At 50.6% G+C, this 26,561-nt stretch overlaps 1 long non-coding RNA gene across 3 annotated transcripts in view; it reads right to left on the bottom strand.

Moving 5' to 3' along the window:
- The window catches only part of LOC138283720 (uncharacterized), a 40,808-nt gene extending 16,939 nt beyond the window's left edge, over positions 1–23,869 (bottom strand). The window contains exons 1-3 of one of the 3 annotated variants that reach the window (XR_011201297.1): positions 23,543–23,869; positions 14,290–14,366; positions 6,846–6,884 (exon numbers count right to left, since the gene is read on the bottom strand). This is a non-coding gene — a long non-coding RNA (uncharacterized lncRNA). Of the gene's footprint in view, positions 1–6,845; positions 7,878–14,289; positions 14,367–23,542 lie in introns of those variants that run through there. The other 2 variants (XR_011201296.1, XR_011201295.1) reach the window with 2 other exon arrangements.
- Between the last annotated feature and the right edge of the window lie 2,692 nt (positions 23,870–26,561).

The raw sequence follows: 26,561 nt of genomic DNA on the forward strand, positions 1-26,561 counted from the left end.
AAGTGGTATCGGCAGGAAGGCGTAAAGGAAGCCCGAGATCCACTCAAGACTAAAAGCGTTGCAGAGCGAGTGCAGTCATGAAAACTTCAACATGCAAAACAGCTGACATTGAGTGCTCTCTACAGAGCCGAACAGATAACCAAAGCTCTCCCCATTTGTGAAAGAGACCTTGCACCTTTTCTAGATGTAGACGCCATTCTAGATCGACTGACTCAATGACTGCATTTGTCTGCTCTGACGCTTGGGGATCACACCAGATGTTGAACCACCAGCGATATGCCCTGATGTGCCAGCCATGTCCAGAATCACAGAGCCTCTTTATAAAGTGTCCAGGACCCTACTCCACCCTGTTTGTTGCAGTACCACATGCCAGTAGTGCCGTCTGTGAACACTTGCACTACTTTCCCTTTGAGAGAGGGAAGTATTTCAATGCAAGCGTGATTCCCTGGAGCTCCAGAAGGTTGATGTTGGGCCCAGAATCCACATGAGACCAGAGGCCTATGATCTACGCCTCTCCTATGTGGCCGCCCAATCCCAGTAGTGAGGCATCTGTCACTACTGAGATATCTGGTTGGGGGAAGCAAGAGATCCAGATTCCAAAGCCACCACAGCAGATCTTTCACAGTCCCCTCCGAGATCTAGACCATGTCGGAGAGATTACACTGATGCTGTGCCCACTGGAACTTAAGTCCCATTGAAAAGCCCGCATATGCCATCTGGCATGTGTCACTAGCAGGATGCAGGACGCCATGAGGCCCTGCAGCCTCTGAGTTGTTTTCACCGAAAGCCAGGATAGAGGCTGAAACATCAGAATCATAGCATGAATATTCTTGATTCGCTTTTTGGGAGGATAGGTCAGAAACTGCACTGTGTCCAGAACAGCCCAGATTAAACGGAGCATCTGATAGGAAGTCAAGTGAGACTTTGGCATGTTTATAGTGAACCTCAATGTATGCAGGAGGTTCGCCTTAGTCTGAAGGTGGGAGACAACTTTCTGGGGCGTGTCTGCCTTCAACAGCCAGTCATCAAGATAGGGGAAGACCGAAACCCCTAACCTGCACAGATGAGCTGCAACCACCGCCATCACTTTCGTGAACACCCGAGGGGTGCTGGTAAGGCCCAAAGGGATCACAGTAAATTGAAAGTGCTCGTGATCTACTAGGAATCGTAGACAGTACCCGTGGGCAGGCAGGATGGGAATATGGAAACAAGCACCCTGCAAGTATAACGCTACCATCCAGTCTCCTGGGTCTAAGGCAGACAAGACTTGAGCCAGAGTGATCATTTTGAACTTCTTCTTGCAGAACAGAATGAGGGCACGAAGGTCTAGGATAGGACATAAGTCTTTGCCTTTTTTGGGCACCAGAAAGTAGCAGGAATAACAACTACAACCTACTTCTGGCACAGGGACACTCTCTATGGCACCTTTGGCGAAGAGAGCCGTGACTTTCTAGCAGAGAATTGCCAGATGATCATCTGGTAAGGGGCCGTAAAATGGAGGCATGGCCGGTGGGGATTACCCCCTTTGTATGATATGCAAAACCCACCTGTCTGTCGTGATGGTCTCCTAGTGGGGCAGGTGAATGTGAATCCTGCCACCAACTGGTATATAGGAGGGTCCGAACCTTCCTAGTCAGTACTAGGAAGGTTTGGAGGCTGCACCAGGATGGAGTGGGAAAACCTGTGTTTTCCTGTCCCATGGGCCTGCAGGATTCTGCATCCCCGGTGGCTGTAAAAGGGACCCAACAGGAAGCCCGTTCCGTTGCCACGAAAGGGGCAAAATATGGACTGTTGGTGGTGAGGTGAAACAGAGAGGCCAAGGGATCGAGCCATAGCCCGGCACTCAAACCTCTCATGCGCTGAGTCCGCCTTGTCCCCAAAGAGACAGGTGCCATCAAAGGGCATGTCCATGAGGGTCTGTTGGACATTTCCTGGAAAAACAGATGCCCTCAACCAGGCATGGCTCCTCAAGGCCACCGTCAACGCATCCCATTTACCTGTAGAATTGGTTGTGTCCATTTCACAGGGAATGGTGAACTTAGCTGCATCTCTCCCATCAGCAAAGGCTTGGGAGATGTTAGCCCGGGTCTTCTCCAGGATCTGCGGCAGAACTTGCACGACCGTATCCCACACGCAGTGGTTAAAGCAGCACAAAAGGCATGCAGTGCTCACCGACCGCAACGCCAGACTGGAGGAAGAAAACCTCATCTTCTTACCAAGTTAGTCTTTGATTCTCTATCCGGGGGAGTGGAAAGTAATGCACCAGATGACAATGATGCCTGGATGAAAAGGCTCTCAGGTGAGGGGTGTTGGGCCAGGAATTTAGGGTCGTTTGGAGCAGGCGGATGGGGGCGAGCAATTCTACTGTTTACAGGAGCCCATGTTCTGGGTCTGGACCAAGTACCCGGAAGGACATCAATAAGGGCTTCATTGAAGGGGAGGCTCGGCGGCAGAAGCCCCAGCTTGAAGCACCTCCGTCAGGAGATTCGTCCTGACCGCTACAGTGGACAGCTCCATGTCAATGACCTCAGCCACCCTTCTGACCACAACAGAATAAGAGGTTCCCTCCGCCGTAGCCACGGTAGGAGGAGAATGCATGCCAGCATCTGGAGAAGTATCCAGACCATTAGCTTCACCCTATTCCTGTGCCCAGTCCAAATCAGGGTTATCTAGCTGGTATTCTAAAGGGTCCAGCGTCCCCTCCTATCCTTCCTTGTATTTGTACCCATAGTAATAAGGGTCCAAACCCAATCTGGGGTGAGAACCACATCGAAGTCAGAAGCAGCGTCGGCAGGCGCCGTTCTTTCTCCGGGTCATCGTGGGTAAGAATTGGGTCAACGTCGATCGTGTGCACCACCAATGTCAGAAGCACTGATGACCTAGCTGGTGTCGGGGAAGGTCGCGATGGCACGACCAGGGTCAGCAAGGATCCGGAGGGACCACTGGGGGCAGAGGCCAAAGACGCTGGCGTGGAACCAAAAGGGCCCTCATATGAACCCCTAGGCCTCGAAGGTGCCACAGAAGGGTCAGAATGACCAAATATGAGGCGCATGGCCTCAAAACACATTGAGTTTGGCACGGGTCGCCCTGGCTCACGGAAAACTGGGGAGGTGCGGAGCACAGCAAGGACACTCCTCCCACGTCGCATCGGCTGAGCGATGCAGTGAAGTTGGAAAACGCCTGGCCTTCTTTGCCGACTTCTTTCTCTGACCTGAATGACACGAATAGTATGATGATGAGTGGTGGTGACTCCGCGAACAGTCTCAAGACACTCCTCATGAGTGACACCATGAACGATGCAGAGTCGAGCGTCGGGCCTTCATGAGCTTTAGGGACCGCTCCCTCAAAGCCTTCGGGTGCATGGCCTGGCACTCAAAGCACAACTTCGGGTTGCACTACAAACACAAACGGACCGGATGCCGATCTGTCCCAGACATCATATGGTGACAGGCCTCGCAAGGCTTGAACCCGTTCTTTGGGGACATCATGAGGCGCCAAGGGTCAACACAAAAAACAGACAAAAGGGTCCAATACACTTAAAAAATTAACAGGGTATCTCTTCTCCACATCAGCGTGTGGCACAGAAAAGAACAGACGTCACTTCGCCGATTTCCTCAAGTAGTGGAACTAAAATGTTGTGGATGATTGCATGGCAAAGTAGTGGCTTATGGAAGGTAGGTATCCATACACAGACTTTTGAAAGGTTTCTCTAATGGAAGGTAAACCTCAGTCAATTTCGAAGTACTTAACTTTTGTATGATACAACAAGATACAAGTAGGAAAATACAGGTCTGGTTGAGATGGGAACTGGGGGCAGCAAACAACACTCTACAGCCTTTTCCCCTGCTTAGGTCAGACTTTAGAAGGACAACATGGTTGAGCCTTTTTTGGGCGTTTCAGGTATGAAATCACAAAGTGTCCTTTTCACCCTTGCTACGTTCTCCAGAACATATGAAGTGGAGGCTGCCGCTTCTGTAACAGTAAGACTTTCATTAACAGGCAAAAGAAAGTGAAGGAAAAACACAAGACTTCATGTGGTTGTCTGATGAGGAACAAAATACGCAATGTACTTTACCCTCTGGATTTGGAGGATAAACAATTTCTAGTACCAAGAAGTTTTATGAATCACATTGTATGGATGAAAAAACTGGTTCTTATCCAGTCCGTCCAATGAAATCAGGTGATCAGAAGATGAGCTGGAATCCAAAGGCACCTAACAGTGAGCTGTAGCCTCGGAGTTCTGAGCAGTATCCACCAACTGATAGGGAGTAAGAACCGCAAGTCCTTAGGATTCACACGGTCCTTGAGGTGGGCAGAAGACTTTAGTAGGAGTGTGAACCTCTGGGGCCATGTGTAGGAAGTTGGCTCTGTGTATACTATTTCAAAGTACGAAATAGTCTTCACAAATCCCAAGGTTTCCCCTTACAGGTAAGAAGGTGGCAAAATCAGATAATACTAATGCACTATTTGTGGGAGTATGGTCGAGCAGTAGGCTTATCAGAGAGTACTCTTAAGCATTTGTTGTACACACACAGGCAATAAATGAGGAACAAAGACTTACTCCAGTCCAATAGGTTTTTATATTGAAAAATATTTTCATAGTTTATTTTAAGAACCACAGGTTCAAGATTTACAGTTAACACTTTAAATGTAAGGTACTTCACTTAGATACTTTAGGAACTTTGAATAAAAGCACTATCATATACAGTGTTTGCAAAAATGGCAATAAACTATTTTCAAAATGGACAGTGCAAAAATCAACAGTTCCTGGGGGAGGTAAGTAAAGGTTAGATTAGGAGGAAAGTAAAACACTTTCAAGTCTCAGTTCTGGGGTATAGGCAGCCCACCGTTGGGGGGGGTTCAAGGCAACCCCAAAATTACCACACCAGCAACTCAGGGCCAGTCAGGTGCAGATGTCAAAGTGGTGCCCAAAACACATAGGTGCCTATGGAGAACAGGGGTGCTCCGGTTCCAGTCTGCCAGCAATTTAGTACCTGCGTCCTTAGGAGCAGACTGGGGGGGAATGGAGGGGGGGAAAGGGAGGGAGGATTGGGCGCACAAGTAGGCATACAAAATACACCCTCGGCAGCACAGGGCCAGCCGGGTGCAGTGTGCAAAGCAGGCGTCTGGTTTCAATGGAGGGACCTGGGGGGTCACTCTAGTGGTGCAGGCAGGCACAGGGGGTGGTTCTTGGGACAGCCACCACCTGGACAAGGGAGAGGGTCACCTGGGGGTCACTCCTGCGCTGAAGTTTGGTTCCTTCAGGTCCTGGGTGCTGAGGGTGCAGTGTTGGTTCCAGGCGCCGGACCCTTGTTGGAGGTCGCGGTCAGGGGGCGCTTCTGGATTCTCTGCAGGCATCGCTGTGGGGGCTCAGGGAGGGGTCGTCTCTTGTCACTCACTGGCTCGCAGACACCGGGTAGTCCTCCCTGTAGTTTGTGTTCTCTGGATCTTGAGCCGGGGGCGTCGGGTGCAGAGTGTGAAGTCTCACACTTCCGGCGGGAAACGTGAAGTCTTTGAAAGTTGCTTCTTTGTTGCAAAGAAGTAGCTGGTTTTGAACAGGGCCGTTGTTCAAGGGAGTTTCTTGGCCCTTTAATCCAGGGCAGTCCTTTGAGGCTTCAGAGGTCGCTGGTCCCTGATGGATGCGCCGCTGGTCGTAGGTTTTCAAAGTTGGAGACAGGCCGGTAGGGCTGGGGATAAAGCAGGTGTGGTCGCCAGTCTTCTCTGCAGGCTTGTAGGTCAGCAGTCCTCCTCGTTTCTTCAGGTTGCAGGAATCTAGTTTCCTAGGTTCTGGAGTGCCCCTAAATACTAAATTTAGGGGTGTGTTTAGGTCTGGGAGGGCAGTAGCCGATGGCTACTGTCCTGGAGGGTGGCTGCACCCTCTTTGTGCCTCTTCCCTGTGGGGAGGAGGGCACATCCCTAATCCTATTGCCCCTAATGCCCATTGCTTCACAGCTTGTGTGCTGGTGGGGAGAAAATGACTAAGTCGACATAGGACTCCCCTCAGAGTGCCATGCCTACCTCCCACTGCCTGTGGCATAGGTAAGTCACCCCTCTATCAGGCCTTACAGCCCTAAGGCAGGGTGCACTCTACCACAGGTGAGGGCATAAGTACTATGCCCATACAGTGGCCAAGCAAAACCTTAGACATTGTAAGTGCAGGCTAGCCATAAGAGTATATGGTCTGGGAGTTGGTCAAACATGAACTCCACAGTTCCATAATGGTAACACTGAAATCTGGGAAGTTTGGTATCAAACTTATCAGCACAATAAATGCACACTGATGCCAGTGTGCAATTTATTGTAACATACACCCAGAGGGCATCTTAGAGATGCCCCCTGAATGCCAACCAGAATTCTAGTGTAGGCGGACTAGTTTTTGCCAGCCTGCGACAGACCAGACATGTTGCTGGCCAGGAACAAAGCCTGTACTGGGTGGAAGTGCTTCTCACCTCCCCCTGCAGGAACTGTTAACACCTGGAGGTGAGCCTCAAATGATCAGGCTTCTTACCTAGAAGCAGGCCTGATTCTGAGTGCCCCCAGTCGCCATAGGTTCCCACTGTAAAACCCGGCAGCAACGTTGACCTCTGCATAAAGCCAGCCCCGTGTGGCTGGTGGAGGGTGCTTGGCACTAACTCAAACTCAGACCCATGGTATTAGAACCCCCAGAGAATGGAACTGTAGGTCTGGTACTTACCGCCATAACTGTACTTTCTTTTATTCCGTACGGAACTGTTCCTGAAAATTGCAGTGTGTCAACTTTTAAAACATATTTGCTATATTCAAATAAGCCATTTATATTGCCAAATTGAAACAAATCGGTATTGATACATATTTTGGATACTTACTTGTAAATGTGCTTTCCTTGCAAATTGAATCTTGTGGTTCTAGAAATAAATGGACAAAAACAAGTTTTGGTATCTAAAAAGAATTGCCCTGAAATTAGGGCTTTGAGAGCATGCTTCATTTATTACCTGTGTGTACAAAAAATGCTTTGCACTACCCTCTGATAAGCCTAACTGCTCGACCACAGTACAACAAAACAGCATTAGTATCATATTTGTTGCCTCTAAACTCTGGTAAATCCCTGTACAGACTATATCTCGATTTGATATAGCATATCCAGAGCCATCTTCCTACAATCTTGTATCAGTGGTTCCCCTAAATAGTCAATTTAGGGGAACCGGTATTGAGAGTGAAGGGTAGCAATCACTGGAGTACTGTAGGAATCTGGCCTGGTGTGTGCTAACTACCTATGGTATGATCACCTTATACAAGGTCCATGTATCCCTTATGAGTGAAGTGGAGTCAGTGTCAAGGAAGCCAGGCTCTCTAAAGGTAGCTGTGGATAAGTAGCCAAGGCTTATTTAGGAGACACGCAAAGCTCTCATGCAATACCACTGTAGTCATACAGCACTTACACAAATGAAAGAAGGCACTCAGTGCTACGAAAATAGAGGCTCTTTATTAGAGTAATACAAACACTAGTTAGGCAATACTCTAATTGTAGGTAAGTAAACATACTACACATGTACAGTAACAATCAGGAATAGGCTTAAAAAGCAATTGAGAACACTGAAAAACAGCAGACAAAACTCTAGACCAGGGGGAGTGGGGGTGGGGTGGTGTTGGTGTTAGGTGGATGCAGGAGTTGGTCAACGGTGGAAAGAAGACGGTCAACACTGGGGCAGGTGAAGAGTTCCTGGCTGATGCGGTCGACGTCCCACGCTGGATGAAGGATTGCAGTCAGTCTGTGGAGTGAAAAAAACACATACAAGACCTGAAAAAGGAAAATATCGCAGTTGCTAGCAGTGGAGCTGTTGGGGTCCAGGAAGGCCAAGTGAGGGGGAGAGGGAACTAAACCCACAGGGGATGTCCGTAGCGACCTTCGGCAGTGCGGAGAGTCCAAAGAAGAAGATGCAGCCCACACAGATGACTCGCAGGCAAGGAGCACAGGAGTCACGGTGAGGCCCATGCAGGACACTTAAAAAGGAGTCCCACGTCGCTGAATAACCATGCGAAGGGCTGAGCGTCACAGGGAAGAGTGATGTGGACAGGAGCAACACAAAGACTGAAGTTCCCCTGGAGGCGGTGCCATCAAGCCTTGTCAGTTGCAAGAGACACTATTCATGGAGAAGGGAAGGTCCTACCTTCACCCAAGTTGGACAGCTGGTAGGGAGGACACAAAGGACCACCAACTGTGATGCAGGATCCACAAAATCCATAGAAGAGGAGATCCATGCAGCCGGTCATCATTGCAGCAGAATGCCTGCAGATGCACAGGAGCGACTCTTTAATTCCACTGGAAGTTTGCTTCTTAGGGCAGACTGAAGACTCGCCACCCTCATATGATGCACAGCCGGGGAAATGTTGCAGTTGCTAGAAGAAGCCAGAGAAACAATGTTGGAAAGCAGAGGCGTAGCTGTAGATGCGGACTGTAGGTCCCTGTGGAGTCCAGCTGCGGTTCGAGAGGCCAGAAGTTTCAGTAAACGATGCAGATGATTCCTGCTGGAGTCTTGCATGTCGAATCTGGGAACCCACCCATGAGGAAGACCCTAAATAGCCCTGGAAGGGGAACTGGTCACCTAACCACATGGCCACTAAGATGCCCCCAGAGGCCTCTGCCCACCCTAAGGTCAAGATGGCAGAATCAAAGGGCCATCTGGGGTGGTGATAGACAGGGGAGTGGTCATTCCCATTTCCATTGTTCAGTTCCAGGACAGAGCAGGGATTAGGGGTCCCTCAACTGGTGCAGATTGGTTTTATGAGAGGATGGCACCAATGGTGGCCATCAAAGCATACCAGTGGCTTGGCGAGGCTACCCCTCACAAGTCATTTAACACCTTTTTTCTACCCAAAGCCAAAGGGTGTTGACTCCGTCACCTAAAGGAAATTCTTTTGTTCTGCCTTCCTGGACTACAAGTCGGAAATGTTTGATAACAAACATGCCCATGTTCAGAGTTACCCTTATGTAGCTGGCAAAGGTAGTGACCTATGTCCAGTACAAGCGTGAAATGGCATCCCCGCACTAATGAAGTCCAGGAAAATGGAGATGAGTCTGTGGGGGAATCTCTGCTCATGCAGGGGTGCCCTCCGACATCGGTACTTGCAGCAGGCCCTCTGGGCTAGGAGGCCCTGCCTTAGGAGTGACTTACAGGGACCTGGTGCAGTGATCTTCAGTGAAAGGGTGCATGCACCTTTACATGCAGGCTGCAATGCCAGCCCTGCAAACACATTTTACATAGGTCCCCATGGGTGGCATAACATGCTGCAGCCCATGGGGAACCCCTGGTGTCTCCCCGCCCTGGGCACCATATACTAGGGACTTACATGGGGGCACCAGTATGCAAATGTGGGAGGTATGAAGTCATAGCAAACAAATGTACAGGGGGAGTGCACAGTAACTGGGTTCCTGGTTAGCATACTGACAAGCAAAAAGTGGGGGTAGCCATGCCACAATAAGGGTACTTTGCTACAGCTACATACCCTGGAGTCACAACACCCTGTAGATGACCACTTTCTGTGGGGAGTGGGCAACACCATGTCCAGAGGTCCTAAATTCCACCAGACACAAGTAGAATTTCCTAGGCTGTGTCCATTTCGGGCTGGTCACCCTAGGGGTGTGTCCAGCCTCGAAATGCAAAATGCCTCCTACCTAGCTAATGTTCCTGAATATCCAGGTGCCAGATGGGGTCTGGGGGTGGGCATCTCCCTTTCAGAGACTAGATCTGTCTCGGAATGCAGATCATGCTATGGGAAGGGGTGTCCAACACCTCACCCTGAGAAGCTTTGTGTCTGACCTCCAAAGAGCAAAGGATCTCACCCCTGGATCTCACTCTAGTCTGTTGGTGGCAAACTGGCTAGAACTGGTCAGTTAGCTCAGAAGCAGTTGTTATGTTTTCAGGAGGAAACTGTAAGGTACACTCTGGATGCGTGCATTAATAAATCCATCGCCAGGGCTTATAAAACCTGAGAGGTTCAACATCCCTATTTTCATTAAAGACATCATGGAGCTGGGCAACTCGTATTAATCAGTGGCCAACTAAAATGGATTCCCTGTTCACCTAATATATCTAAGAAACGACAGACCTAGCAGGGGCATATCTTCTCTTGCAGATATGACCACGCATATAATAATATGCACCATGCCTTAGGGCTATAAGGCCTGCTATAGGGGTGACTTACAAATATTACATGCAATGTTTTGGGGACATGGCACACAGTCCATAATTTATGTTGCGTTTTCACTTTTAGGGGGCACCTTGTCAAGCAGTCTGCATGAGGTCAGTGCTGGGTCCCTTAGAGAAGAACAAGTTCTGCTACAGCTCTTAGCGACCCTCTGCAGTACCGAGGCACTCTAGGTAACACTTACTATGGGACTTAGAAGGGTGCTACAGAGCCTTATCACTTGGGATCAAGGGATCAGGTGTCTTGTTTTGGGGAAAGACTGGCACTGGGGACCAGCTTACCAGGAAGCCAGTGAACTTCAGTTAAAGCTGCATCAAAACTTGGCAACAAGTTGGGAGGGGGCAAGGGACGGACAGCTAAGTACAAGTGTGAGTATGACTTTTTTGTGATGTTCGTTAATTGGTTGCAATGTTACACAAGGAGGACTGGCTGGGAGTTGAGATGAATTTGTGAGTATGGCACGTGGTGCCAAAAAAATCTTGCCATTGAATGTATTATGACCGCCCATGTTAAATATAGGGCTGCTCAGTTCCAAGGCAAACAAGACTTACTTGGTTTCACCTTATCCCATTTTCTTCTACCGTCCTACTCTTCCTTTATCCTTATTTTATCCTTGCAGGTTCATTTTCTTCTCTACTTTCTCCTGGTGATTGCTTCTCTATGACCCTGTTCCCCTTCCCATTCTGCCTTTTGCTCTTTGGCCAGGTCACTGGCACACTGGTCTACATTCTAAAAGTTTTAACATCTCATTTTCAGGGATAGGGAGGTCTTTCCATTATTGTAACACGGGAGCAGCTCACTACTATTCATGGAAATAATGTGCGACACCCTCACATTTACAATATATGAGGTTCTATTTTGATGTATGTAGGAAGTTGGCTCTGAATATACTATCTCAAAGTGAGAGATAGTGTGCACAGAGTCTAAGGGTTCCCCTTAGAGGTTGATAGTGGGAAAATTAGATAATTTGAATGCTCTATTTTTTGGTGGTGTAGTTGAGCAGTAGGCTTGTCAGAGGGTAGTGTTAAACATTTGTTGTACACACACAGGCAATAAATGAGGAACACACACACTCAAAAGACTTAACCCAAGTCCAATAGTTTGCCTGCAGAACATCAGGATCCCTCGGCACCGGCGAAAAGTGAGGGCTACTTTGAGCTACCTCAAAAACTGAAGGGACCAGTGACAACTCCGGACTCTCCTGCTGAGGCGTGACAGTAGGACTCATCTCCCATGTCTTCTGGCATCGTGAAGATCGAGACCTCGACCTCGATCGGCTCCGCTCCAAACGGCGCCGAGAGTCATGATGACGCTGCTTCTTATGCTTTTTGGGAGAAACATGGAAGGAATCCTTTTTATGGCCCTTCTTCTTTGCTTTGGCTAAGAAGAGCTTCGCTTCGCGCTCCTTCAGAGCTTTTGGATTCATGCTCTGACACGAAGAGCAACCTTCCACATCATGCTCTGAACTAAGGCACCAAATACAGTCCGAGTGGGGGTCGGTCACTGACATCCGACCCCCCGCATTCTCTACACAGCTTGAAACCGGACTTCTTCGGAGGCGACACTGTAACCACCGAAAATCGTTACAGTTAACAACGAGCCAGGAAGAAAAACCATTGGCGAAGGCACGGAAAAAAGGAAAACTGATGTCAGTACGCCGACAAGGACCTATGATTGGCACGTTGACGTCAGACGGAGTCACGTGGAGCCATGCCATTATGACGTCCTCGTCGACGTAGACAGCTAGGAAGAAGACTTTCCGTCGGATGCTGGCGCAAGGATACAATTCATAAGGTGAGGAATCCACAGGTAGTTGTATCCATCAGAAATATATTTTAATTTATTTTAGAACCACAAGATTCAACTCAGGTTACTCACGTTATCGCAGTCGCCTGGGAGTCCCCTCTGCGGTATTTGTTTTCTGGAGCTCGAGGTGGGGGCATTGGATGCAGAGTGAGAAGTCTCACGCTTCTGGCGGGAAGGGAGAGTTCTTTCAAGAGTGGCTGTTCCCCGACAGATGCGTCGCTGTGCAGTTTGAGTCTGGGGACAGGCCGGTAGGGCTGGAGCCAAGTCAGTTGGTGTTTCCGTCATCTCTGCGGGGCTTTCAGGTCAGCAGAACTTATTTGTGCAGGTTGCAGGAATCTGATTTCCTGGGTTCAGGGTCGCCCCTAAATACTCAATTTAGGGGGGTGTTTAGGTCTTGGGGCAGTAGCCAATGGCTACACCCTCTTGGTGCCTCCACCCTTAGGTGATGGGGGCACATCCATATTGCTTTTGGGGGCATCTTCCAATCTCAAGATGGAGGAATTATAAAAGTTGAGTCACCTTAGGGGCTGTCCTGATTGGTGGGTGGCTCCTCCTTGTTTCCCTCATCATCTCCTCCAGCCTTGCCGCCTAAAGTGGGGGCGGGGGAGAGTCCATCTCCACTAGCTGGGATGCCCTGGGGTGTTGTAACAAAAGGCATGAGCCTTTGAGGCTCCCGCCAGGTGTTACAGTTCCTGCAGGGGGAGGTGAGAAGCATATCCACCCAGTACAGTCTTTGTTCCTGGCCACAGATTGACAAATGTACTCTCCCCATGTTGCCAGAAACTAGTCTGGTTGTGTCAGACTGGCAGAAACTGGTCAGCCTAGCACTAGGAGTCGGACTGGTATTCCGGGTCCCTCTCTAAGATGCCCTCTGGGTGTATTTTAAAACAAATACCACACTGGCATCAGTGTGCATTTATTGTGCTGAGAAGTTGGATACCAAACTTCTCATATTTCAGTTTAGCCATTATGGAACTGTGGAGTTCGTGCTTGTTAAACCCCCAGACCTTATACCCTTATGGCTAACCTGCAATTACAATGTCCAAGGTTTTGCTAAGACACCGTAGGGGCATAGTGCTCATGCAGCTATTCCCTCACCTGGGGCATAGTACACCCTGCCTTAGGGCTGTGAGGCCTGCTAGAGGGGTGACTTATCTATGCCATAGGCAGTGTGAGGTTGGCATGTCACCCTGAGGGGAGTGCCATGTCGACTTAGTCATTTTCTCACAACCAGCACACACAAGCTGGCAAGCAGTGTGTCTGTGCTGAGTGAGGGGTCTCCAGGGTGTCATACGGCATGCTGCAGCCCTTAGAGACCTTCCTTGGCAACAGGCCCTTGGTACCAGGTGTACCATTTACAATGGACATATCTGTGTGCCGTGCCGTGCCAATTGTGGGTACCGGTTAGGGAAAGAACACCAGGCAGATCTTATCCTCCAAACCCACCCTTGCTGCCATCCACAGAATCAGGAAGAGCACATCTGAAGGCAGATGGTTTTCTTACCTTGTAGCCCAGTCAAACACGCTTCCACTCAAACTCAGACATGCAGACTCACTGAACCAGCTCACAAAGGATCTAAAGACATGGATCGCAGAGTGTGCAGCACGTCCGCAACAGCTATTTGAGTCTCCATGGGTGATAAGCCACCCTTTAAAAGCGTCTGATTGCTCAAATGACTGATGTGTGCAAAAATACCTTTATTAGGAATGAAAAACTTGCCGAATAATAGCTTTACAAGTATGTCTCAATAAAAACATAAAAGAAAATAAATGTTTTACCTAGAAGTTATTTTGAAAGATTAGCAACACATAACTCACCCACTGTTCAATATCAGTCATGTTTGGCCACTAGAAATGGCTGTCAATACTCTTTTTAGTTTTGTTAGTTCCAGAGTGATCTCCAATTAGTGAAGAATGTACCTTATTAAAAATGTGTTTTGCCAATTCTTCACCAATGATAACTTGTGCCTTCTTCCCCTTTCCTACAAAGAACACCTTTTCACCTAATTTGCCAAAAAAACATGAACGTTTAAAGGACGATTTCTATTTACTGCAGATGTTGCACGAGAGATACATTAAAAGCACGTAATATATATATACACACACGCTAACAATCATTTAAAAAAATAAAATATAATGAAATGAATCAGACTAAACAATATTTGTTAACACATAAGTAGGTAGATCAATATAATTGAAAGGATCACCAATTCATGAAGCTTCATTCAAACAAGTACAGTAAATTGTATGAATGTATAACAATTTTCTAATTCCAAAGTAATTTGAAAAATAACTTACCATCAATGGTGATTTTTTTGGAAAGTCTCCGTAATCCATGCTTCATTATTTTACTGAAATCATCAGGGTACACATTACTGCGTATATAAAATTCAGAATCTGGTTGTACTTTGTAGCATCCATTGTTCTTTACAATAACAAAATAAATATAAACTGAAGAAAATCTAAACATCGTAATAGTAAAAAAATAAAATCACATGGATGAATATACATTAACAAAGGTAAATAATGTGTTCCTCTGATTGACAATTTGCACCCACACATTCGTTTTTTGAGAATGGATACCATAAGAATATCTCTCCACAGTAGCTGCCTCCGCTCTGGTGGGAGGAGCACATAAGCCATCAGAAGTCTGCTTCTTCGCCAAGGCATTGCACCTTTTAATAGGAAGAAAAAGATAGTTGGAGATGGTCCTCTTCTCTCATCAGCTTGCCTAATTTTCACAGCAATTAAGCAAATAAAAAGCTGATCATCCATTTAGCGTTCTTTAGTACAATGAATGACCGCTGTGGGTCAAATATATGTAAGAATGAGGAGGTAGAGAAAAAGTCGTCAGGACAATATTTAGACCAACGTGAAAGAGTGAACACTTTTGGAAAAAGAGAACCAGCTTGCCTCAATAGATGGTAGTTAAATGTGTGGCTACAGAGAGGGTTAGATGCTCGTTAACCCTTATGTAAGAAGTAATTACGGGAAAAAAAGAATATTGTATAGTCAACAAACCTATAGGTCCTCATTACAACCCTGGCGGTCGGTGTTAAAGCGGCGGTAAAACAGCCAACAGGCCGGCGGTAAAAAAAATGTAATCACAACCGTGGTGGAAACCGCCAACATAGACAGCCACTTTAACACTCTGACTGCCACAGTGGTACAAACAAACAGCATGGTGGTCACCACCAACAGACAGGCGGAAGACAATGTATCGCCCACAGTATCATGAGAGGCTAATCCGCCACCTTTTCAGGGGCGGATTCAACGCGAACAAAAACACGGCGGAAAAAGAACTTGGAAGGAAAAATGCTCACCTCTACACACCATACGAGGAACCAGGATGCCATGGAGCCGGAACTCCATATTCTACCAGCCATTGTCTTCCTGCTCCTCTACCAGGAGCACGAACGCCAGCGGCAAAGACCACAGTGAGTATTGCACCTACGACACAGGGGAGGGGGGAGGGAAAAGAGTGACACACACACGCAACACCCCCATCCTCACCCACTACAGCACACACACACACAAATACATGTTGATACATTACAGTTACACCCCCCAAGGCCCCCGGAAGAAGGCAAGGACAATGGAAATGACTGTAACGATTCTGATCAATAAAAATCCAGTACTCATAAATATATATATATATATATACACACACTATTAACAAATATATACACCAAGAATTAAAGTCCATGTGCTGCACATACATAGTCCGTGGACCACTGGGCCCAAAATGCATGGGCGAGGCCCACACAAGATATCCAATAAAAACGGAGCGAACACTGCAGGGGCATCAGATCGAAATACAACAGGCACCTCAGGGGGAAGGGAAGGGGGGGGGGGGCACCTCAGCCGGATGAGTGCACAACGCCAGATCCATGAGGGGCCTCCATGCCCATTGATGTATCCTGGGGAGTGCAACGCCACAGTCTCAAGTCTTTTCAGTGGGTGGTTTGCCCACTGCTGCATCCTGGGGAGTGCAAAGCCACAGTCTCACAAGTGAATAACAGTCTCCACTGGTTCTGGAGGGGGGTTTGTGCCCAGCGTGCTTCATCCTGCCAAGGACTGAGGTAGTGGATGTGAATCTCCACTGGTTCAGGAGGGGGCTTGGTGCCCAGAGTGTTTCATCCTGCCAAGGACAGAGGTAGTGGATGTGAATCTCCACTCTCGGTGGGCCATGAAAGCTGTCCAGGCCCCTGAAACTGACCACCAGCTCCGTACGACTGACCACGGAGGGTGGCAGCCATATCTGCGGTGGTGCCACTGGCATATGTGGCGTGTCCACTGGCAGTGATTGTGGCAGCCTCAGTAGCGGCGGTGCTTGCGGCGCTCATTGGCCTGCAGTGCTGGTGGGTGGCTCAGTGAGCGTGCTGGTGGCGGTGGTGTCCTGGGACGCGGTGATGGTAGCGCCGGTGTCCTGGGAAGCGGTGCTGGTGGTGGCGGTGTCCTGGGAAGCAGTGCTGGTGGTGGCGGTGTCCTGGGAAGCAGTGCTGGTGGCGGCGGTGTCCTGGGAAGCAGTGCTGGTGGCGGCGGTGTCCTGGGAAGCAGTGCTGGTGGCGGCGGTGTCCTGGGAAGCAGTGCTGGTGGCGGCGGTGTCCTGGGAAGCGGTCTTGTCCGCCGTGCAGGTTGGCGGCGACTTCCCTTTCTTTCTGTGCCCCTTCCCCACCTTGGATGGTGGCGCAGCTGTCTTCACACTCCCAACTGTAGTCCTGGGAGAGCCCTTGGTGGCAGGTATTTTGCCCTTCTCCCTCCGGGCTGTGGCCAACTTCTTATGTTTCTGAGGTGGGGGACTGTCTGTGGTCTGGCTCCTTGGCACACTGGCTGCCCTGCTGCTTGGCGCACTCCAGAAGCCGGTTACTGCTGGCACCACTGTTCCCGTTGATGTGGTGGCTGAGGTGCTGGGTTGTGACCTGGAAAGCCGTGCCACAGGGGACGGAAGGGGTGGGGGAGGTGAGGGGGAAGAGGTCAAGGTTTGACAGGAAAAGTTTTAGACACACTGGGAAGGGTAGATGGAGGGGGTTTGGGAGTGGAGGAAGAGGTAGTGGTTGTAGGAGGTGTACATCTGCTGAATTTGGGTGAAGGTGCATGGGCTGGAGGCTGTTGAGGTGGATGGGTGTTGGGTGGGTGGGTGCCTGCGTTTGTGTACTTTGGGAGGAGGGATCACAGACACACTGGGAGAGGAAACTGGGGATGTGTGACTGGTAGTGGTGTGGTGAGTGCACATGAGCGGTGTGTGGTGATGGACGTAGTGGCTGAAGATGTAGCGCATGCAGGTGTGAGTGGAGACGTGACAGGGAGGGATGAGGGAGACGAGGAGGAGGGGGACACAGTGGAGGCAGTGGATGTTGGTTATGTCTGCATGGGTATGATGCTTGTGTGAGTGCCTGTGGGATGTGTGGTGCTTATGTTTGCCAGAGCTACCCTTGTGTGTTGAGGTGTGTGCATGCTGGTCTGATAGTGTGCTTGGGATAGGCTGAGGTACAGGGGATTAGGTCTGGGTGGAGGAAGTTGGAGGGGGGAGGCTGGACACCGGGACAATGGCTGCCATCAGTGCTGAGGCCAGCGTATGAAAAGCTTGCTGTTGGGCTGCCTGACCAGAATGAATGCCCTCCAGGTATGCATTTGTCTGTTGCAACTGCCTCTCTACACCCTGGATAGCATTCAGAATGGTAGACTGCCCAACAGTGAGGGATCTGAGGAGGTCAATGGCCTCCTCACTGAGGGCAGCAGGGCTGACAGGGGCAGGGGGGGGGGGGGGGGTGGCGGCTGTACCTGTAGATGCAGGGGGCACAGAGGGGCCCGCCACCGCAAAGGAGCTCCCATCAGAGGAGGAGTCCGTGTCGCTGGTCTCAGCTCCTGTCCCCGCTGTGGACCTCCCCTCGCCCGCCGTTTCGCCCTCCAGGGCCATGTGGGATGCAGCTCCCTCCTGCTCCGGTGCCACTGCTCCTCTGCCTGATGATGCTAATGCACACAAGAACAGGTAGACCACAAAAAGGTGGGGAAGACAGAAGAAAGACATGTTCAGTGCATGCAATACCGCTACAGTTGGCGGACGCTATAGACACAGCAGCCCTCTGCACTACGCCATGCACTTAGAGTTCCCTAATTAATCACAGGGACATGGGGTACAAAGCCTATGCCCGACTGCTACACACGAGTCACAGGAGCCTGACTAGGTGTAGATGGCTCTTAACACTGGTGGGGTGCCACATAGCCTGCCTTACGGAGGGAACATACCTACAAAACTCGTCCTGGCCAAGGGGTACCCACAGCCCACCTCCCCCAACCAGACACCTCCAATGTGCGCAGAATCAGCTGAATGAGAGCGTACTCACCCCCTTGTGGCTGCTGTGATGCTCTCAAGCGCCCATCCAACTCCCGGTACGCCACCACCAGGATCTGGAACATCAGGGGTGTCATGGTGCGACGGGCACCACTCCCCACGTTGGGAGGCCATCCCCAGCTGGGCCTCCGCTGTCTTCTTGCTCAAGCGGCGAATGTCCTCCCATCTTTTCCGGCAGTGGGTGCTACGTCTGTGGTGGACACCCAGGGTCCTGACTTCCTTGGCGATGACACGCCAAATATCCTTCTTCTGGTGGGCGCTGACCTACAGGAATAAGGAGAAGATATAACCGTCCGCACCGTCACAGTCATTGGCCCGCATTCCTACACTTGCCATGACACACATACACTCACCGTCGTTTCATCCACGCCTAATTCTCCCCTTCCATCTTCCATCCACACAGGCATTGCCCATACAGCATGCTCACAGTGTACTTACCTGTTTGTCTGGAGGAACGTAGAGCAGCGTGTACGGGGGGGGAGGACCCCATCCACTAGTTTCTCAAACTCCTCCGTGGTGAAGGCAGGGGCCCTTTTCCCAGACACATGAGCTATTGTCTCTTCCAGACTGAGGTCACAGCAGCACTTGCAGTGTAGGTCATCTCCTGTTGAACATCAGGTATCAAGTGAGTGAACAGATAGAAAACGGCGGTCATGTCCGCTGCGGTGCGTACCGTCATCGCCAGCGTACATCGTCATTGGCTCCTGGGACCCATAGGGCCCAATGCAGGATTGCGCGGCGGTCTTCGACCGCCTACTGCGACGGTGTACAACGCCAGCGCAGTTACCTCATATCCCATTGTCCCACCTTACAGGTCAGGCAGCCGCCATTTCAGGGGGCCACATGGCATTATGTTTAAATGCGTCACACATACCTAGGCCTTGCATACACACTAAGACAGGCACATATCGGATTGAAAAATATGTGCAATAAAGTTGTGTTTTCGTACATCAGTGTTGGCTGACCCTCTGCTCGCTGTTCTCCTCCACAGAGTACGTCCGCTGGGGCAGGTGAGGAGATGGCGGCATCCTCCGGTGTACAGACCGCTGGTGGACCTGTTGACAATGGAAGAGCGACATGTAATTGTCACCTACAGACTGGACCGTGCCACAATCCATGAACTGTGTGCCCAGTTGGAGCCAGACCTGATGTCAGCTATCCGCCATCCCACAGGTATCCCCCCCTATAGTGCAGGTGCTGTCAGTACTCCATTTCCTGGCAAGTGGGTCTTTTCAGACGACAGTGGGCATAGCCTCTGGGATGTCCCAGCCTATGTTCTCCAACGTGTTGTCCAGAGTGTTGTCTGCCCTGCTGAAACACATACACAGCTACATCGTGCTCCCTCAGATGGAGGATTTGCCTACAGTGAAAGGTGACTTCTATGCCCTGGGACATATCCCCAACATCATAGGTGCCATTGATGGGACACATGTGGCCTTGGCCCCCCCCGCAGGAGTGAACAGGTGTACAGTAACCGGAAGAGCTACCATTCAATGAATGTGCAGATGGTGTGTTTGGCCGACCAGTACATCTCCCATGTGAATGCCAAGTTTCCTGGATCAGTGCATGACGCTTACATTCTGAGGAATAGCAGCATCCCTTATGTGATGGGGCAACTCCAGAGACACTGTGTGTGGCTATTAGGTGAGGACATGGACCCTGTATAGTGTGACTAGGTGTCTTGGAATGGGGTTGCCCCTAAGGGTAAGTGTGTGTCTAACAGTTGTAACAACATTTGCAGATGACTCTGGCTACCCCAACCTGTCATGGCTACTGACCCCAGTGAGGAATCCCAGGACAAGGGCAGAGGAACGCTACAATGAGGCACATGGGCGAACTAGGAGGGTTATAGAGAAAGACCTTCGGCCTCCTGAAGGCCAGGTTTAGGTGCCTACATGACAGGTGTTTCCCTATTCTACGCACCAAAGAAGGTGTGCCAGATCATCGTGGCCTGCTGTATGCTGCACAACTTGGCTTTGCGACGACAGCTGCCTTTTCTGCAGGAGGATGGTCCTGAAGGAGGTCTTGTGGCAGCTGTGGAGCCTGTGGATAGTGAAGACGAGGAAGCAGAACAGGAAATCGACAACAGAAACAAGGTGATTCATCAATACTTCCAGTGAGACACAGGTAAGACGACATCACTGCCTGCTACATCTGATACACTTGTTCTACCTCTCATCTGTCTGTCACTTTCACCCAGTGTATGGACCCTGATTTGTCATTTTCCCTTTCGATTTCACAGATGTGTGTCCCACTGTGTGACCTCTGCTATGTTTCCTCATGGACTAGAGCTGTGTGACATAGGTATGCTGACAATACAATGGATATTGCTATTTTCCTCAGTTATTGCAAATACACATTTGTGAAAGCACAGACTGACTCCAGATTGTTTTGTGATTTAAGTGTGTTTATTTAAGTGCTAAATAGTGGAGGGGGTTGTAAAATGGTCAGGGGTGATGGTGGAGGAATGTCCATGGCAGAGTCCAGTCTATTTGTTTCACAGGTGCATTGTCCAAAGGGACATAGGAAGTGGAGCTGGGGCAGTTGGTGGTTGAACAGGGTGACAAAGTGGGACAGAAGGATGACAATCAGGGTGGTCTTATTTCTTGACGGGGGTCTTGGCATCGTGCTCTGTCTTTGTCCTAGATCTCAGGGACCGCTTGCAGGGTGGTTCTCCATCTGCAGGGGGTGGGGTGCTGGTGTCGAGGTCCTGTGGTGGTGCCTCCTGTCTACTAGCGCCGGGAAGTTCATCGTCCAGGCTAGTGTCAGGGGCCCCTTGTTGTGCCACAGTGTCCCTCCTGGTGTTCACAAGTTCCTTCAGCACCCCCTACAATGGTGCCCAGGGTGGTATTGATGGATCCGAGTTCCTCCCTGAACCCCAAATACTGTTCCTCCTGCAGCCGCTGGATCTCCTGAAACTTGGACAGTACTGTTGCCATCGTCTCCTGGGAATAGTGGTAGGTTCCCATGACGTTGGAGGGCCTCATGGAGAGTGGGTTCCCTAGGCCTGTCCTCCCCCTGTTGCCCAGCAGCCCTCCCAGTTCCCCTGTGTTCCTGGGCCTCTGTCCCCTGAACCGTGTGCCCACTGCCAATGCCCCCAAGTCCCTGCTGTTCTTGGGGTGCTGGGTTAGCCTGAGTTCCCTGAAGTGGTGGACACACTGCTGCTTGACGTGTCATGGGGACAGAGGTATGGGCCCGGTGGGTGCTGGTGTTTCCAGAGGGGGGAGGCTCTGTTGTGGCTTCTGCCGGTGTGAGGGGAACCGACTGTCCTGAGGTGCCAGATGGGCCGGGCTGGTCATCTAGATCCAGTTGGACAGAGCTGCTGTCATCAATGTGGGCCTCTTCTGTGGGTGGAGTGGACATGTCTGGAACATCCTGTCCGGTGACGTTGGTTAGGGGTCCTGCAGGGGGTTTAAAGGCCTAGTTTATCTGTGTGTTCCATGGTGTGCAATGGGTGGGTGACCCTGTACCCCAGTGGTTGCATTCCTGTGTAGGAGCTTGTGCGCTTGATGTTTAGGGGTCTGTGTGGGTATGTGCAGTGGACATGCATTTATGATGGGTACCCATGCTTTGTTGTTGAATGAAGGGCCTGGTGTTGGGATGTGTGGTTTGTGATAGTGGGACATCTGTGAGGAGTTGGAGTGATGGGGGGGGAAGGTGAGGGTATGTGATTGCATGCAAGTAGGGTGGGGGATGAAGTAGTGAAAGCTTTGACTTACCAATTCCTCCAGCTACTCCTGTGAGGCCCTCCGGATGCAGTATAGCCAAGACCTGCTCCTCCCATGTTAGTTGTGGGGGAGAAGGTGGGGGTCCGCCGCCAGTCCTCTGAACCGCGATGTGGTGTCTTGAGACCACGGAACACACCTTCCCCCATGGGCCGTTCCACCTCTTACTGATGTTATCCCGTGTTCTTGGGTGCTGTCCCACTGCGCTGACCCTGTCCACGATTCTGCGCCATAGCTCCATCTTCCTAGCTATGGTGGTGTGCTGCACTTGTGATTCGAATAGCTGTGGCTCTACCCGGATGATTTCATCCACCATGACCCTGAGCTCCTCCTCAGAAAACCTGTGGTGAACATGGGGTGGTGTGGGTGATGTCTGAGGTGATGTTTAGGGGTGTGTGGTGTTTTGTGCGTGGATGTGTGTGTGATGGTGTTTTGTGCCTCTGTATGGTGTCATCTTTGCTGTGCTGTCTCTCTGGCCTTCGTCAATATTTTAGGTAGTAAGGGTTTGTGGGTGATGTGGGAGTGGTGTGTGTATGTGTATAAGGTGCGTGTATTTGGAATTGTCCAATGTGCTTGTGTTTTGTAATAGAGTGTATTTTGAGCGCGGCTGTGTGTTATCGCAAGTTTATCACTGACCTTTGGTGTTACCGCCAATGTTGTAATGAGGGCCATAGTGATTATGCTCAAATGGCGTTCACGAGAAAATCTCCAAAAACAAATGTAAGATTTCAGTGTGCTCTAAAAAAACATTTTTAGGCTGCTAGTGAAACAAGCTGCTTGAAATACTATCGACAGATGGTGACTAACATGGAAGATCGGTCAGGCACCCGCAAACAGGCTGGAAACACTGAAAGATAACCTTTGTTTGTGCTCAAAGATGACTATAGTCCCACGCCAATGAGCTGACACCACCATCATCAGTTTTGTGAAGACACGAAAGAGGATCACAGTAAACTTAAAAAGCTACTTGCTCACTTTGAAACACAGTTAACATGTGTGAAAAATTCAGGATGCGGGTGTGTGAATAAGCATTGTGAAGGTCCAGCACTACTATAAAGTATCCTGTTTGAGCACTGACAACACCTCAGCCAGGGGGTGCATTTAGAAATTGTCTTTGTGGAGGTAGCTGTTGACTGACCACCAAAAAAAAAAGGACCTTTTAGTTTTTTTTGTGCACAAAGAAATGAAAAAGAAAAGGAACCACAACCTATCTCTGGAGGTAGGACAACCTACTCTGCGCTTGTGCAGAAGAGAGATGGAAACACCCGCTGGAGCAAGGAAGATTAGCTCTCCATCAGACACTGAATGAACATAGCAACAGGTCATGAGCTTCGCAGGTTTCTAAACGTAGATGACCACTGCTGTTGCTTTTGCCATCTCCATCCCTCCCAATGACTCCCTCCCATTTCTGTTAGTCAGCACAAACCTTGGCACTGAAAAAATAAAAAATACCAAGCCAAAGGCACTTTACCGTCAAGTCTGCGAAGATCCACATCCAGAGCCGATCCCACATAGCCTGCTCTTCCTTGCCAGCACCAAATGTTGAGGCGTTAGTCACACAAGTGCAGAACATTTTGATAGCTGCCTGTGGATCTTCCATGGTGTGTACAAGCTTGAACTTTCTTGTGCAGAGCCTGTGGGTGTCTAAAACTGAAACTTTATAACAGAGGGCACAAAAACGCATAGACCTCAGCCAGATTATGTTGTGACTTTAAAGACTCATATTGACTAGCAGGCTGTATGTCACCACACTAGACTGAGGAATAATAGTGGGTAAGAGACAAAGAGCCCACACAAACAGTTGTAGACTATAGTTCTAAGAAAGACTATTATTTTGACACACTATGTTCTATCTTGCGTGTGATGTTTAATTAAAAGACAAGTATTAAATGGAACATTTGTTGTACACACACGGGCAGTAAATATCAATCAATCAATCACTGCATTTGTAAAGCACGCTACATACCTGCAAGGGTCTCAAGGCGCTGGGGAGGGGGGGTGCTACTGGTCGAAGAGCCAGGTCTTGAGGAGTCTTCTGAAGGCCAGCAGGTCCTGGGTCTGTCGTAGGATGGTGGGGAGAGTGTTCCAGGTCTTGGCGGCGAGGTAGGAGAAGGATCTGCCGCCGGCGGTGGTTTTTCGGATGCGGGGGACTGTGGCGACGGCGAGGTTGGCTGAGCGGAGGCTTCGGGTGGGGGTGTGGAAGCTGAGTCGGTTGTTGAGGTAGGTGGGTCCGGTGTTGTGCAGTGCTTTGTGTGCGTGGATCAGGAGCTTGAAGGTGATCCTTTTGTTGACGGGGAGCCAGTGCAGGCCTCTCAGGTGGAGTGTGATGTGGCTGCGGCGGGGGACATCGAGGATGAGTCGGCCGAGGCGTTCTGGATGCGTTGGAGTCGTCTCAGGAGCTTGTTTGTAGTTCCTGAGTAGAGGGCGTTCCCGTAGTCGAGTCTGTTGGTGATGAGGGCCTGGGTAATGTTTTTTCTCGCGTCGAGGGGGATCCATTTGAAGATCCTGCGGAGCATACGGAGGGTGTTGAAGCAGGACGCGGAGACGGCGTTGACTTGCCTGGTCATGGAGAGAGTGGAGTCGAGGATGACCCCCAGGTTGCGTGCGTGGTCCGTGGGTTCCAGGGCTGTGCCTAGTGACGTGGGCCACCAAGAGTCGTCCCAGGCTGATGGGGTGGGTCCGAGAATGAGGACCTCCGTCTTGTCTGAGTTCAGCTTCAGTCTGCTGTCCTTCATCCAGTCGGCTATGGCCTTCATTCCTCGGTGGAGGTTAGCTTTGGCGGTGTGGGGATCTTCGGTGAGGGATATGATCAGCTGGGTGTCGTCGGCGTAGGAGATGATGTTGAGGTTGTGTTGTCGTGCGACGTGGGCGAGGGGGGCCATGTAGATATTGAACAGCGTCGGGCTGAGGGAAGGATCCCTGTGGGACGCCGCAGATGATCTCAGTGGTTTTGGAGCGGAAGGGTGGGAGGCGGACCCTCTGGGTTCTGCCGGAGAGGAAGGATGTGGTCCAGGCCAGGGCCTTCTCTTGGATACCGGCGTCATGGAGGCGTGCTGATAGGGTGCGGTGGCAGACCGTGTCAAAGGCTGCTGATAAGTCCAGGAGGATGAGGGCGGCTGTTTCTCCTTTGTCCATCAGGGTCTGGATGTCGTCAGTGGCGGCGATGAGGGCGGTCTCGGTGCTGTGGTTACTGCGAAAACCAGATTGGGACGGGTCCAGGATGTTGTTGACTTCGAGGTAGCGGGTCAGCTGTTTGTTGACAATCTTCTCGGTCACTTTTGCCGGGAAAGGGAGCAGGGAGATGGGACGGAAGTTCTTCCGGTCCTTGGAGTCCGCCTTGGGCTTCTTCAGAAGGGCGTTGATCTCGGCGTGCTTCCAGCTTTCTGGGAAGGTTGCGGTCTCGAAGGAACAGTTGATTGTTTTCCAGAGGTGGGGCGCGATGGCTGCGCTGGCTTTGTTGAAGACGTGGTGAGGGCAGGGGTCCGATGGGGATCCTGAGTGGATGGAGTTCATGGTTTTGATGGTGTCTTCATCGCTGACGCTGGGCCAGACGGTCAGGCGACTGGTGCGAGTGGTAGTCGCAGGGGTGGTGGACTCGGTGGTGGGTGCGGGGGGGTCGGGGTTGAAGCTGTTGTGGATGTCGGTGATCTTGCGGTGGAAGAAGGTGGCCAGGGAGTCGCACAGGTCTTGAGATGGCGGGATGTCGTTGGTGATGGAGCTGGGGTTGGAGAGTTCTTTCACGATGCTGAAGAGCTCTTTGGTGTTGTGTGCGTTGTTGTCTAGGCGGTCCTTGAAGGCGGTCTTCTTGGCGGTCCTGATGAGTTGGTGATGTCTGCGGGTGGCGCTCTTGAGGGCTGTGTGGTTGTCTGGTGTTCGGTCGTGGAGCCATTTCTTCTCCAGCTTCCGACAGGTGTGCTTGGAGATCCGGAGGTCCTCGGTGAACCAGGCGGCTTTCTTGTTGGTGTGGTTGGTTGTAAAGGTCTTGAGAGGGGCGAGGGTGTTGGCGCAGTCGTTGATCCACTGTGTGAGGTTGGTCGCGGCAGTGTCTGGGTCGGTGGGTGGTCTCAGGGCGAGGGCGGTAGTCAGTTGGTCCCCGGTGACCTTGCCCCAGCAGCGGCGTGGTAGCTGTTGGGTGCGGTGGTGTGTGGTGGGTTTTCTGAAGGTGAAGTGGACGCTTCTGTGGTCGGTCCAGTGTGGTTCGGTGGTGTGGTTGAAGGAGACGTGGGGGCTTGCGGAGAAGATGGGGTCAAGCGTGTGTCCAGCGGCGTGAGTGGGTGTCGTTACTAGCTGTTTGAGTCCGAGGTTGGCGAGGTTGTCGATCAGGGCAGTGGAGTTGGCGTCGTCGTTGTTCTCGAGGTAGAAGTTCAGGTCCCCGAGGAGGATGTAGTCCGTGGAAGCGAGGGCGTGGGTGCTGATGAGGTCAGCGATGGTGTCACTGAACTGTGGGCGGGGTCCGGGAGGTCTGTAGATGAGAGTTCCTCTGAGGGTGG

This window comes from Pleurodeles waltl, chromosome 3_1, assembly GCF_031143425.1.
Source record: "Pleurodeles waltl isolate 20211129_DDA chromosome 3_1, aPleWal1.hap1.20221129, whole genome shotgun sequence".
Classification (NCBI taxonomy): domain Eukaryota; kingdom Metazoa; phylum Chordata; class Amphibia; order Caudata; family Salamandridae; genus Pleurodeles; species Pleurodeles waltl.